Genomic DNA, 15231 nt, shown 5'->3' on the forward strand with positions numbered 1-15231 from the left:
ATAAAACTATTTTTATGTAAATCAACAAGTTAAGTTTTATAATGGTCAGTAAGGTGATCTTATCTAACAACTAATATGTCGTTCATTGTGTAATGCTAGGGGGAAGTTAAAAATGTTTTTACCCTGAATAAATTTAATAGTCTCATCGATATGATCTATCTATTTGTTTTTTATTTATTTATTTCAGTTTTTTTGTTTGGTTTTTATTATTAGATGCATTCATGAATAAATTATTGCATCAAGTTTGGTTCAATCTCAAAGAAGAAATTTATTAATGGCATGGAAATGATCATAATAGCCACAATCTTGGAACACAAAATAGAAAGTTTATGAACATTTATATAACCTAATGCTCATACATCATGCATAAATTAACTAAAGTGAAATAGTTCAAGAGTTTTTGCCTTTTATGCATTTCCCGTATTAACATATCATTTAGTTGTTCTCAAGTAACTCAGAAGGCTCGATTTTAACATGGTCAAAAAGATGATCTTATCTGATAATGAATATGTCATGCACTCGGTATAATGCAAGAGAGAAGTTAAATTCAACTGTTATTATTGAATTTGACATAATCTCATTGATATAAACGTGTCTATATATTTTTTATATTCCAGTCTTCTTGTTCTGTTTTTGTCCTTGAACGCAATATGTTCTTCATGCATATCTGTTTGTGTTTCATAAGGCTTCAAAATTTAAACAATATATCATAATAGTATTGCCATGTTAATGCATCATTCAGCAGCCCTTCCTATTTCTCTTTCTTTTTTTTTTCTATTTAATCTTAAATCTATTAGCATGTTTTTCCTTATCGGCCTCCTTTATTGCTCTCAAGATTAATTTTGCTCTCAAAATTGAAAGATATTTAGTTTTAGTGTACAAAATTAGTCTGAAAATATGTTTAACAATAAATCTTTTGAAATAAAATTTTAAGACTGAATATCACACTTATATGCATTGATTAAGCATCTGGTAAGAAATATGTTTTCCTTAGCGAAAAAATTTCATTCTTTGTTACGAGTTTTTCAAAAAATAGTAAGATAAGTATACAAAAATAAGACCCTCGTTAATCAAAATTGAATGGATCACATGAACTGGGAAGCAGAGTCAAATTCTCCCGTATAAATATATGTTTGAAACTCTGGTTTAGAAATATGTTCAGACTAAAAACAGAAGAGATTATTGGTTTTAGATTGAAAGATCTTTTAGCTGTTGTGGATCGACTTCAGATGGTGCTCGGGTGAGAGCACACTGTACGATAGTTTTCTTCAAGAAAGCTATGACATCTCTTATTTACTAGCTCCTGCTAACAATATAACCAATCTATCCAATCCATATGCAGTGTCCCCTGCATTTCAGAAGCATTGCCAGCAAATTTTTTATTACAAAATTTAGTAGCTGTCTTCACATAATAGCTACAATATGATCAATATTTGATACCTACACCGAACTTAGAGCATAGAAGGATGTCTTCATGGGAAAAAGATATAAATTGTAGACATACACGAGTTGTAGATCCAGTGTAAAAATATAGAAAATAGAAATTCAAATGGAATAGAAATAAAAAAAAATTGAGAAATAATATAATATGCTGAGTAGATTTATGATTCCAACATAGCTCCAAATTCAATATAGGAGTGTAATAGCCAGATTTATGATTAAATGCGTATATATATTTCAATAAAACGCGCACTTATATCTGTACATGCATCATCTTTTTAATGCACAATTTATTTTTATTTTCCCTATCATGTCGTTCTTACAATTTTTTTGTTAAATAAGAATAAATTAACTATATTATACTTTTAAAGTTGATCTATATATAGATCTACTACTTACCTTCTCTACAACCTATATGTTCTATTTTTATTTGGATTCATACAGTCATTTAGTATCATACATACGTTTAAATTGTACATAAGAAAATAGTAGATTATAATTTTTACGTAATTTAATTCTTGTGCATGCTAATTATTCCATAAATTTACCCGAATAACAAAAACTCATGCTTGTGTAATCTAATATCTATCTCTAAGCTGAAAGCTTTTGATATTGAAAAATTCTAGTATGCTTACCTCAAGCTCTAAACTTTCCTCAATCTCTCGAGGTATGGTATACAATAAATAAGAGATAATAGATCACTTTACATATATACACACACACATATATATATATATATATAATAGAGGCTAAACTCTTGTATATATGTGTTTTACATTTTGTATGGTGAATATAAATGAGTAAATATTTTGATAATAATTTTTTATATATTAAAATAATACATATTACGATATGTTATATAGGTAGCAGTTGATAGTGTCACAACGCATGACAAAAAAAAAAGCGTAGTAGAATGTTTGAGATATATACATATATATATATATATAATCAAGCGCAAAGGTTTTTAAGGAAGAAAAATTATATTAAGAACTAGATGCAGTATCACTGAACGATTACAAAGTACTTAAACAAATAACATAAAATAAGACGCCTCTTATTTTCTAGAACAAACCCTTACTCGTTAGAAGCTAAAATCCTAAAACCCAACATAATATAAAGACTAATACTGTGGCATTTACTGTGCTGGAAAAATTAAAAATTCATTTTAAATAAATAAAAAAAGTTCACTTAGAAGAATCCTTGGCCAAATCCATGATACTTTGGAGGCATCATATTCGGATTGTTGAATGGAACAATGCTAGAACTGAATCCAGCAGGCTTTGTCTCAAAAGGAAGACTTGCTCCATCGGAAGAACTTCCTAGAAAAAAAGGATGGTTAGGATGATGATGATGAGGATGAGGATGAGGAAGATGAGGATGAGGATGAGGAAGATGATGATGAGGATGAGGATGAGGAAGATGATGATGAGGATGATGATTATTTTGGGTACGAATCAAAATCTTCTCAGCATGTTTAGGATGAGGAAGATGATGATGAGGATGATGATTATTTTGGGTACGAATCAAAATCTTCTCAGCATGCTTAGCCACATTCTTCTTCAGTTCATCGAGAGAGGCCTTCAGTTGTTGAAGTTGTGTCAAGCTCATATCGTTCTTGCGAGCCATCCACCAACATTGATTCTCATTTGCATTTTTCATATGGTTAAGCTCTTCGCCTCGCTTCTTCTCGATTTCGAGTTGGTTAAGAACCTGTACATGTGGTAAAATTAATATATATTATTTATACCGAAAATGTTTTATTAGAAAGGAAATTAATTAAAATAACCTGAGTGAGCTGCATGTTTAGCTCACGGACACTAGTGTTCCGATGAGCCTCAATGAGTTTCATGGTTCCAGATGCAGCTTGTGGTGGATTACCACTAACAAAACGTTCCAGCACAGTTTGGACACAAGGATGGCCAAAAGAGAAGACCTTCTGACCGGGTGAGAAGATGATAATAGCAATCTCAGCCCCACATAGAGTGCTCAATTCACTCGCCTTCTTGAAAAGTCCGGCTCGACGTTTGGAGAAAGTGACTTGGAGATTGCTTTCATTATTCATCTTCGCCATTTCAACCTTTTGCCGTCCCTTACTCTTTCTCACCATGGTTACAAGTATTGAATATGTGCAGAGAGAAATTAATAGAGAGATTAATGGAGAGAAATAGTTTGTATTGAAAGAGGGGGAAATGAGTGATATTTATAGGAGATTTGAATCAAGGTTGTGAATTAATAAATTTTAGGTAGACATCCTGTATATATTTTCTTGTTTTAATAATTTACTTGTTTAGGGTTGCTTGAGAATCTCCTCCTTATTGAAATATATGGTAGGAAAAATCTGGACAATTAAAGTTAAATTTTAGCTGTACTTTTATACAATTTGCAAAATCATCATTATTTTAACATATATAGATACATAGCTAGATGGATATACATGAAAATTGAACCTTCTTGAAAATTTTACATTTTTTATGTTATATATATGTATATATATTCTCGATATTAATTTGGGATTGAGAAGGTAAGAGAGCTACTTTTAATTTTATTTATTTGTCTATTGTTAGGAGACACACTGAATCAAATTGCAATGATAAAAATCCTTAGATAATTTCTGTTAAAGTAATAAAAAATTTAAAAATGTATTATAAGATATATTAAAATTTAAAAACTATGATGAATTCTTTATAAAATTAATTGATCATTAGTACTATGGATAATTTTAATTTTATTTATAAGCATTAAGGAAGGATCGAAGTTGTATATTAAATTATAACTATCAATTGGATCACATTTAAAATTCAAAATTTTAAATAATTAAATTTAATTGTGACACTCGATTAACCTTCATAACAATAAAGTTTTAATTCGATTGCGTGTGATATTCAGTTAAACTTAAAATTCATATAATTCATGTTTAGCTCTTTCAAAAGGTGACTTATAATTATTTTACTTGTACAACACTTCAACTTGAGCCTGCTTAAACAAAATCCAATTTCTTTGATCCATTTGATCGAAAAAATTTTTTTAATACTGTTTGGTCCTAATATAAAATCTTCCATGCATTTTTTAGGGAATTTTTATTTAAATTATATCTCATATAATTGAATAAGTTAAATAAACAATTAACATTTAATAAAGATATTATCCATACTTGGGATATATATTCCCAAATATATAGATATATTTGCATACTTAGATAAGTACTCTCAATAAAATTTTTCCCATGAATATTACTTAATTTCATTATTGATTTATTTTAAGATTAATTACTCACATTAAAGTAGTAGAATTTTCTTAGCTGGAGCTTGTGCATGTGACCCATATAGGCTTAGTATTAAATTATTTATAGGACTTTAACCAATATAATTGATTTATTATGACTAAACACTTTTGACTCATCATCATGATTTTTTTATCGCATCAATAAATTGGATGAACATACAGGTCACCAAGAGTGTCACTTAATAAATATATCACAACTCTTACAATGTATAAAAATTTGATCATGAAATTCAATAGTTTGTCCGTGGATGCATAATTACCATATAGTTAATTCATTTCATTTATTATATTTCAGACTAACTCAAGATGTGACTTGTACCAACCATTATTTAACTGAATAGTTGGTATATTTCTTCCTATATAAGAGATTGTACTTCCCTGTATGATTTTAATTAAATGTTATTTATATTGTTTTAAATTTGATGTATATATATATTAGTTAATTAACCAACACAGGTATTTATTCAAAAATAGAGACTCATAATTGTCAACGTAAAAAATTAACTCGCATAAATATGACATAATTGAAGTTTTTCCCAAAGATGATTCATGTTCTTATCGAAGCACGATTATGTGATTTTAATATCTTTTTTTTTATATTTAGACGTTACTTTTGTCTTGAGTTAATGAGTTAAAAGTAAATTACTTAAAATATTTTATCCTATTACAACTCTTAGAATAGTTGGTTGATTTCAACTTGAAAATAAAAATAAATGCATAGATAAAAAAATTATGTTATTATTACACTCTTAGAAAGTACCACAACATTGCAATGAAAAGGAACATGATGAAAACCCAAATGCTAAGGCCCCAGATATCTAACATAAATAAAATAAAACAAACTACAAGCATCGTGTTTACAGCTCTTTTTAATTTCATCCTTCCAAGACTTAATCAAGAAATGTACTTAGTAGAATCTTTTTTTTCCATTTCCTTGAATATATATATTGGGATTATCCTTGAACACGTTAGGTATCGCGTTTGGGTCGTTCAATACATGAGGCATCATGTTTAATTCGTTCTGAATTATAATCGTCTCAGCTTCTTCAGTAACTTTCTTCTTCAATTCCTTAAAAGATGTCTTTAAATGCTCAAGTTGTGAGAAACTAATTTCCTTTTTCGGACCCATCCACCAACACTTACTCTCACATTTTTTTTTGTATTTCCTTAAGCTCCGCATTGTGATTTTTCTCGATTTCCAATTGATTGAGAACCTATTTTTATATTTTTCAAATAATAAGTACAAGTCAGTATAAGTTTTAATCCAACAAAAATAAGATCAAATAAGTATATTAAGTTTTAAAATCTAAATATGGTCTACTCAAACCTGTGTGAGGATCATATTGAGCTCATGTATCCTTGAGTTGCGGTGAGCCTCAATGAGCGTCATGGCTCCTGAAGTATCTCGTGGAGGATTACCACAAATGAAATCTTCAATCACTTTTTCAACACAAGGATGACCAAAAGAAAAAGCCTTCTTACAGGGGAAAAAACAATCGTTGCAATATCAACGTCACAAAGAGTGGACAATTCACTAGCTTTCTTAAAAAGACCAGCTCTTCGTTTTGAGAAAGTTACTTGGAGGTTGGTTTCGTTACTCATCTTCACCATCTCAATCTTTTGACGTCCCTTGCCCTTCCAATCCATTGCTAAAAGTGAAAGAAAAAGACGATGTGAAGAAAAGATAAAAAAGTTGGTTTATAATTTACTAGGAACTGATAGAAAATGTGTAGTGTTTATAAGAGTCGTCGGACTGACATTATTATTTTGCGCTATGCAACATCAAACTTTATTTAAATGGATTTTCTATATAAATTTTTTAATCTTTAATTACTTACTCATTTGGATTCATCAGATTGGGAAATATCATTTTGTACTATCCAACATATAACTTGATTTATAAATTTATTAGCTTTAATTACTTACTCATTTGGAGTCAACAGGTTAGATATTATCATTTTGCACTATCGAATACATAACTCGATTTAGATTAATTTTCTATATAAATTTTTTAACTTTAATTACTTATTCATTTGGAGCAGATTGCATATTATCATTTTGCACCATCCAATATATAAACTGATTTATAAATTTCTTAACTTTAATTATTTATTTAATTATTTATTTATTGAGAATTATTAGGCTGGACATTATCATTTTGCACTTCAATATTTAACTTGATTAAGAGAGATTTTCTATATAAATTTCTTAGCTTTAATTACATCCTCATTTGGAGTTACCAGACTGGGCATTATCATTTTTCACTTTCAAACTTATAATCTGATTTAGATGAATTTTCTATATAAGTTTATGCCTTTAATTACTTACTCATTTGGAATCATCAGGTTAGACATTATTATTTGCACTATCTATAACTTGATCTAAATGGATTTTTTGCATAAATTTTTTAGCTTTAATTACTTGCTCATTTGGAGTCACCAGATTGAGCATTATCATTATACACCATCCAGCATATAGCTTGAGTTAGGTGGATTTTTTGTATAAATTTTTTAACTTTAATTACGTACTCATTTGGAATCATCAGGTTGTGCATTATCATTTTGCACTATTCAACCTATAGTTTAAGTTAGGTAGATTTTCTATAAAAATTTCTTGGATTTAATTACTTACTCATTTGGTGTTACCAGATTGACTTTATCATTTTGCACTATCCAACATATTGCTTTGAGTTAGGTGAATTTTTCATATAAATTTCTTAACTTTAATTACTTACTCATTTGAAGTCACTAAGTTTGACATTATCATTTTTCACTATCAAATACACAATTTAATTTAGATGAATTCACTATACAAATTTATTGGCTTTAATAACTTACTTGTTTGAAATCATCAAGTTGGACATTATCATTTTTCACTATCCAACACAACTTGATTTAGATGAATTTTCTATATAATTTTTTTTCGGTTTTGATGACTTACTCGTTCTGAGTCACCAAGTTGGGCATTATTATTTTATATTGTTCAATATATAATTCGATTTAGACGAATTTTCTATGTAAATTTATCGGCTTTAAAAACTTACTTGTTTGGAATGCTTTACAATCACCTCATTGAAATATGAAGTAAAAAAATCTTGAAGATTGATATAATATTACTTATAGGTTATACGAATTTACCACTTCCAAATCATCCTTGCTTGTAGAACGAAATGAGATGAATCTTCTTAGAAATAGTTATTAGCAGCCACATTTTCTTGCTTATCAAATTTGACAAGACAATAAAAATAGTGTCAGCATATGTGCAAGGATGAATAAAATTTGAATTACACATCTCAATACACAGTATTATATAATTACAAACCTATTTCCTAATATATATATATATCAAATTTGGGAAGATAATGAAAATATTTTTCATGTTTCTCCATACATGAATAATAAATTAGTCAACAAAAAATTTCAAGCTTGGTAATAAAATTATAGCGAATATTGCAAAACCACCATGAAGTTTAATAAGTTATATATAAAAAGAAATTAAAATTTGAAGAAGAAAATCCCAAAGTACAGAATATCATACAATTACCACCCTACTAATTATTTTAAAAACCATTTTCCTCTTTTCAACCTTAGCCATAAAAGGTTTTGATGAAGCTTCTCTATAGAACTATTCCGATTTGGCTCAATTCTTCACCACGGTGAGTTATCTTTCATAGTACATTATCTTTCTTGACGCTTTCGATGATTGCTCATCTTCTCTAATCTTCTCTACATTGATTCAAAATGATTTATACTCTATTTGAATCCATAGGGACTTAAATGTGTTTCCATGAGAGATATTTTAGTCAAAATTTTAGGATTATCTAACTAAATTTTTATGTTTGCTTTTTCATTAATCTCATCATTCTTCCCAATAAATTTACAACAAAATGGAAGGATTTAGATACTCATGTTTTTAATCAAATATTCTCAATTGGAATTCATATTTTCATGAAGGAATCTGTCTTCGAGTGTAGTTTTTTTTTTGGAAAAAACTCAAACCCGAAAGAGATTAGGGTTCCTCACCAGTGTCTGTCATAAGTAGTAGTTATGCTGATGAAAAAGCACAATATATTTTATAAAAATTTTGTAAATATAGAACATTGTTGTAATGTTTTCAATTAATTTTTTCAATATGGGATATTATATTAACAACACTCGATTATTTATAATATACTGAAATATCATATTTTTGATATAAAATATAACACGTTGCATAATAAATTTATTAAGTACGCATATATATTTTAAGATAACGTGCACTTGTATCCGTATTTGCATAATGCATTTTTAATGCACTATTTATTTTTACTTTCACTGCCATGTCTTTCTTAAAATTTTTTGTTAAATAAGAATAAATTAATTACGTTTTACTTTTGAAGTTGATCTATATATATCCACTATATATCTTATCCACAACGTATATATTCGTTTTTTCATTGGATTATTACAGCCATTACGTACCATACATCTGTTTTAACTGTAGATTGGTAAATAATAAATATTTCACGGATGATTTTTCAAGAACCTGCCACCCCATATAACATCTAATAGAGCATATTAGATATGTAAATACAAATTCATTTTGATTCTTTGTCTATGTTTCTTCTCTCTCTCTATCTCTTTTGGGCATAAATCTAAGCCCTAATATTTATTAAACAGTGCACAGACATATAAGATTTATAATGCATGTATAACATATAGAACTGTAAAATTTAGAGTTGAGATGAAAGCAAATAGATCTTTTACTTATAAAATATATCACTTTACATTCCATTGATAATATAGCTTAAATATGAAAGTCAAACTACATGAGCACTCTGTGACCTTACTATTCAAAACACATTCTCACAAACTTCAAATTCAGAAAAACTTCTGCCCATTTCCACCATTATTCTGAGTCATATTACACGTGTTTAATTGGATAAGACTTTAATGATTTCTACTACTAGAAATAATATTTTATTTTCCTATTTTATGTATAAATCTTATATAATTGAAATAGCCGAAAAGAAATTATTAATAGATTTAATACTTCTAGTGACGGGCTTTAATGTAATTTTAGAAATGAATTGACTAGCAACATACCATGCAATTTTAGATTGTTACAACAAAAAGGTTGTATTCCATTTTCCTAATCAAAAGCCATGTACATCCTAAACTTATCTTCTATAAATAAAATGTAATTATTCTCAACTAACTGTTGGAACTGATTGATAGACAAAAAGCAAAAAGAAATTCCACTACAAGAAATACTAGTGTTACAAGAATTTCCTAATATATTTATTGAAGAGTTACCAGGACTACCACCAGATCGAGAGATAGAGTTCTTTATTGATTTTTTGCTTGACATGGCACCTATTTCTATTACTCCTTACAAAATGGGAAGAGTAGAATTAGTAAAGTTATAGAAATAGCTTTAGGAACTTTAGAGAAAGATTTTATCTGCCCTAGCATTTCTCTATGGGGTGCACCAGTCCTATTTGTGAAGAAGAATGATGAGGCTGAATGATTGTGTATTGACAAGAGGACTCTCAACCAAGTCATAGTCAAGAACAGATATCCTGTACAAAGGATGGTAATCAGTCTTGCTACCATGCCAATAATGCATGTTATGGTTGTAAAAGCACTCATCACAAGATCCGTGATTGTCGATACCACTATATGCAACCTGCACATACCACCTAGGGCAGAACATATGCTCTTAGAGTGCTAGATGTTGAGGCTAATCCAGAGGTTATCCAAGGTACATATCTTATCTCTAAAACTCTTTCACATGTATTAATTGATCCAGGATCCACACACTTATTCGTATCATCTATTTTTGCACCACGTTTGGGTAGTACACCTGTTTAATTGGATAAGACTTTAATGGTTTCTATTGCTAAAAATAATATTTTATTTTCCCATTTTATGTATAAATCTTATATAAGTGAAATAGCCGAAAAGAAATTAGCAGTAGACTTAATACTTCTAGAGACAGTCTTTGATATAATTTTAGAAATGAATTGACTAGCAGCCTACCATTCAACTTTAGATTGTTACAACAAAAAGGTTGTCTTCCATTTTCTTAATCAAAAGTCATGTACGTCCTAAATTTATCTTTCATAAATAAAATGTAATTAGTTTCTAAAAATTAAATTGCAAATTTAATTATTCTCAACTAATTGTTGGAAGTAATTGATAGACAAAAAGCAAAAAGAAATTCCACTACAAGAAATACTAGTGGTAGAAGAATTTCTTAATATATTTCCTGAAGAGTTACCAGGACTACCACCAGATTGAGAGATAGAGTTCTTTATTAAATTTTTGCTTGACACTCAGCCTATTTCTATTACTCCTTACATAATGAAAAGAGTAGAATTAGCAAAGTTATAGAAATAACTTGAGGAACTCTTCGAGAAAGATTTTATTTGCCCTGGCATTTCTCCATGGGATGCACCAGTCCTATTTGTGAAGAAGAATGATGGGACTGAACGATTGTGTATTGACTACAAGACTCTCAACTAAGTCACAATCAAGAACAGATATCTTCTACAAAGGATTGATGACCTCTTTGATCAATTGCAAGGTGTAAAAGTACTTTCAAAGATTGATTTGAGGTGTAGATATCATTAGATAAAGAACAAGGCAGAAGATATTTCCAAGACTGCTTTCAAAACCAAGTATGGTCACTATGAATTTTGGGTCTTATCCTTTGGCTTAACAAATGCTCCTGCAGTGTTTATGAATATGATGAATAAGGTATTTCGATCTTATTTGGACAAGTTTATCATTATGTTCATAAATGATATCATGATCTACTCCAAGACTATTGATGAACTTGTTGAACATCTAAGGTGTATTTTGGGAACTCTCATAAGAGAAAAGTTATATGTTAAACTGAGCAAATGTGAATTTTGCCTCGATAAAATCTTCTTCCTTGGTCATAAGGTTTCTAAGATGGGATCATAGTGAACTAGAAGCGTCTTACTATTGTTACAGAAATCTGAAGCTTCCTAGGATTGGCAGGTTATTACCGCATATTTATCAAGAGATATTTCAAGATTGTAGGTCCCCTTACTTTACTAGAAAATATGTAAAATTTGAATGGATAGATGATTATGAAAATAGTTTTCAAGAAATTAAAAATTGGTTTGTTACTACTCCAGTGCTAGCTCTTCCTAGTAGTTCTGGAGTTTATGTAATGTATACAAATGCTTCATATTTGGACTTAGTTGTGTTTTAATCCAGTATGGTAAGGTCATCACTTATAGGTCATGATAATTGAAGAATTATGAGCAAAGTTATCTAACTCATGATATAAAATTGGCTGTTATTGTATTTGCTCTCAAGATGTGGCATCAGTACTTATATGGAAAGACATTTGAGATCTTTATTGACCACGAGAGTCTCAAGTATCTCTTTAAACAGAAAGAATTAGACATGCGTCAACGTCGATGGATGGATATTTTGAAGGATTTTGATAGTAACATCTCTTACCATCCAAGTAAGGATAGTGGTTGATGCATTACATCGAAAAAGTATTTGTATGATGGCCAATGTTATGTTTTTTTATTGAAAGGATCTAGAGACAGTTTAGGAACTTCAATGGAAAGATTACCATTCAGGTTATTATGTGGCCAATTTAAGAATACAACTGGTACTAATTCAGAAAATCAAGAATGGTTAGATGACTGACACTACTATTCAAGCCTTGAAAAAGAAAGCAAAATAGAATTTGAAGGTTGACTTCAGGGTTCATGATGATGGAATCCTTATATTCAAGAATAGATGATGTGTTCCTAATGATCAAAATCTGAAGAAGCAAATCTTAGTGGAAGCCGATTATTCTAAAATATTAGTCCACCCTGGTAGATAAAGATGTATAAGAACTTGAGATTACTGGATAGGTGTGAAAAGGACGTCAAAACTTTGTTAGTAAATGTCTCACATGTCAAAGAGTTAAGACTAAGCAATAAAAACCTTATAGTTTGCTCCAACTTATCCTAATTCTAGAATAAAAATAGGAATACATCAGTATGAACTTTATTACAGGGCTACCTAGAACCAGATCAATTCATGATGCAGTTGTGAACAGATTGATTAAGTCCGCTCATTTTCTGCCTAAGAATACCACAGATTCTCTCAAAAAGCTTGTCAGGTTATATATTAAAGAGGTAATCACACTCTATGGGTTTCAATAATTTCTAATAGAGATATTCAGTTTACTTCTAAATTTTGCAAAAGTTTTTGGCACTACACTGTCCTTCAGTATAGTCTTTCACCCTTAGATGGATGGACAATTAAAAAAAATCATCTAGACTTTGGAGGATATACTTCGAGCTTATGTTCTTAATTTATGAGGGAATTGGGATGATCACATTCCACTAATTGAGCTTACTTACAAAAACAACTATCAGTCCAATATTAGTATGGCTCTATATGAAGCTTTTTATGGCAAACCTTACAGATCTCCAGTGTGTTGAGAAGAGGTAGGAGATTGAAAATTGTATAGACTAGAAATAGAGTAATAACCAAATTCCAAAGTTGCCCTAATTAAAAAAAAATTCAAACTGCTTGGAATCGACAAAAAAGCTATGCAGATAAATGGCAGAAAGATCTAGAATTTCAAGTTGGTGATCATATTTCCTGATGATATCACCACTGAAATGCATCATGAGATTTCAAATGAAAGGAAAATTGAGTCCCTAATTTATTGGATTGTTTGAGATCTTAGCCAATATAGGTACTTTTGCGTATTAGATAGCACTTCCATCAGAGCTAGTCAAGGTTTATAATGTATTTAACGTATTTATGCTATGCAGGCATCATCCAAACCCATTTCATATACTACACTATGAAACACTTTTAATTGAAGAGAACCTAACTTTTGAAGAGGTACCAGTGGCCATTCTTGAATAGTAAGACTAGGTATTCAAGAACAAGACCATTTTCATGGTGAAAGGTCTTTAGCAATACCATTCCCAGAATAAAGCTATTTAGGAACATGAAGATTCTATGCGGGAAATGTACCATCACTTATTTTGAATTATGTAATTGGGAGACCAAATTCATTTAAGGGGGGAGAATTTATAACACCACGTGGATAATTAAGTAATTATTAATGGAAATTTTGTGTTAAATATAGTTATGCATAAATTAAAACCCAAGAAAAATTTTAAAAAATTAAAATTTACCCCTAAATATGCAAAAAATAAAATTAGAGACTAAATTGAATAAAATTAAATTTATTTGGGGTCCTTTATAAATTTATAAATTGATTTAAGCGCTAAAATCTGAAGAAAACTCGAAATCTGGGTCATTCCATAATTTCTAAAAAATGGGTCACTGGACTAGTGATGTGGCAGCCACCAATCAAAGAAAGTCGCGTGGCATTTGACTTGCATGTGTGGTCAACCATGTGGGCACCCATGGTAAGCAGATTGGACGATCCTGAGTGTTATAAGATAATCCAACAATGAAAATTGCAGTGTTCAAATTCAACAGTGTGCAAATATGCAGAGAAAATGATTGTGATCCAACAATCCACATACAAGATGCCAATCGAATGACATGCATGTGTTCTAAGGCAATCTAACGGTCCTACGCACAAATGGTTCAGATCTAAAAGAGAATCGCGATTTAGCGATTGAGGGAACAAGATGGCAAAATTACAATTTTGCCAAGGCCTATCCAATGGACTGTACGCGACCACACGTGCGATGTTTGTGCAGTCTAGATCTATTTAGTGTTGGATTTAAAAACTCATCCAAACCACTCAACCTAGCCCAATTTGGAAAGAAATAAATAAACAAAAAAATAAGAAAAGAAGAAAGGAAGAAGAAGAGAATGAGAGGTCGAAGTCCCCTATTCTTAGCGAAAAAAAGGTGAAAGGAGGGAAAAAGATAGGCAAAGATCTCCGACGAAGGCCCTACCACCAAGAGAAGGGTGATTTGTGGCTGACCGGTGCTGAAAATTGTGAAAATCTATCGAGTTTTCTGGTGACCTGTGAGCACAACACGTGATCAAACTGGCACTTTTGTTAGTAATTTTCTAGAGCTTTATTTATCAGTTTAATTAAACAAAATGCTCTAGAGATAGCTTACATGTAATAGAACATGTTTAAAGTTCAAATTAAATCAAAATCAAGCCATGCATGCATGAAAAACTGCATGCAAATTGCTGGTTTATTACTGACTCGAAAAAGAATTTTTCCCTACAGATTTTTTCTCAAATGATATTTTTGGAGCTCAAATCATTTCATAATGACTTCCAAATTATAAGTATAATTAATAGGTAACCCAAAGCCTACATAACATAAATATTTATTAAATTTCGTTAACCGGATAAGAAGTTATAAGTTTGCAAAAAGAGATTACTGTGTTGGGTTCAAAACTCATCTAAGAACTTATCAAGGCAGTTTAAACCGCTAGAGAAGGTCTTCAAACCGTCTGTTTAGATATTTTGATATTTTTTATCATGTTTTTAAATTCTCATTTGTTTGATTGAATTAATTGAATTCATGTATGAT

General features: G+C 30.0%; 1 pseudogene; it reads right to left on the reverse strand.

Annotated features, from left to right (window-relative positions):
* Positions 1 to 2628: 2628 nt before the first annotated feature.
* On the reverse strand, positions 2629 to 3511 carry LOC110825749 (agamous-like MADS-box protein AGL62 pseudogene; annotated as a pseudogene).
* Between the last annotated feature and the right edge of the window lie 11720 nt (positions 3512 to 15231).

This window comes from Carica papaya, chromosome 1 (genome assembly GCF_054855325.1).
Source record: "Carica papaya isolate Zhongbai chromosome 1, ASM5485532v1, whole genome shotgun sequence".
In the NCBI taxonomy this organism is placed as follows: Eukaryota; Viridiplantae; Streptophyta; class Magnoliopsida; order Brassicales; family Caricaceae; genus Carica; species Carica papaya.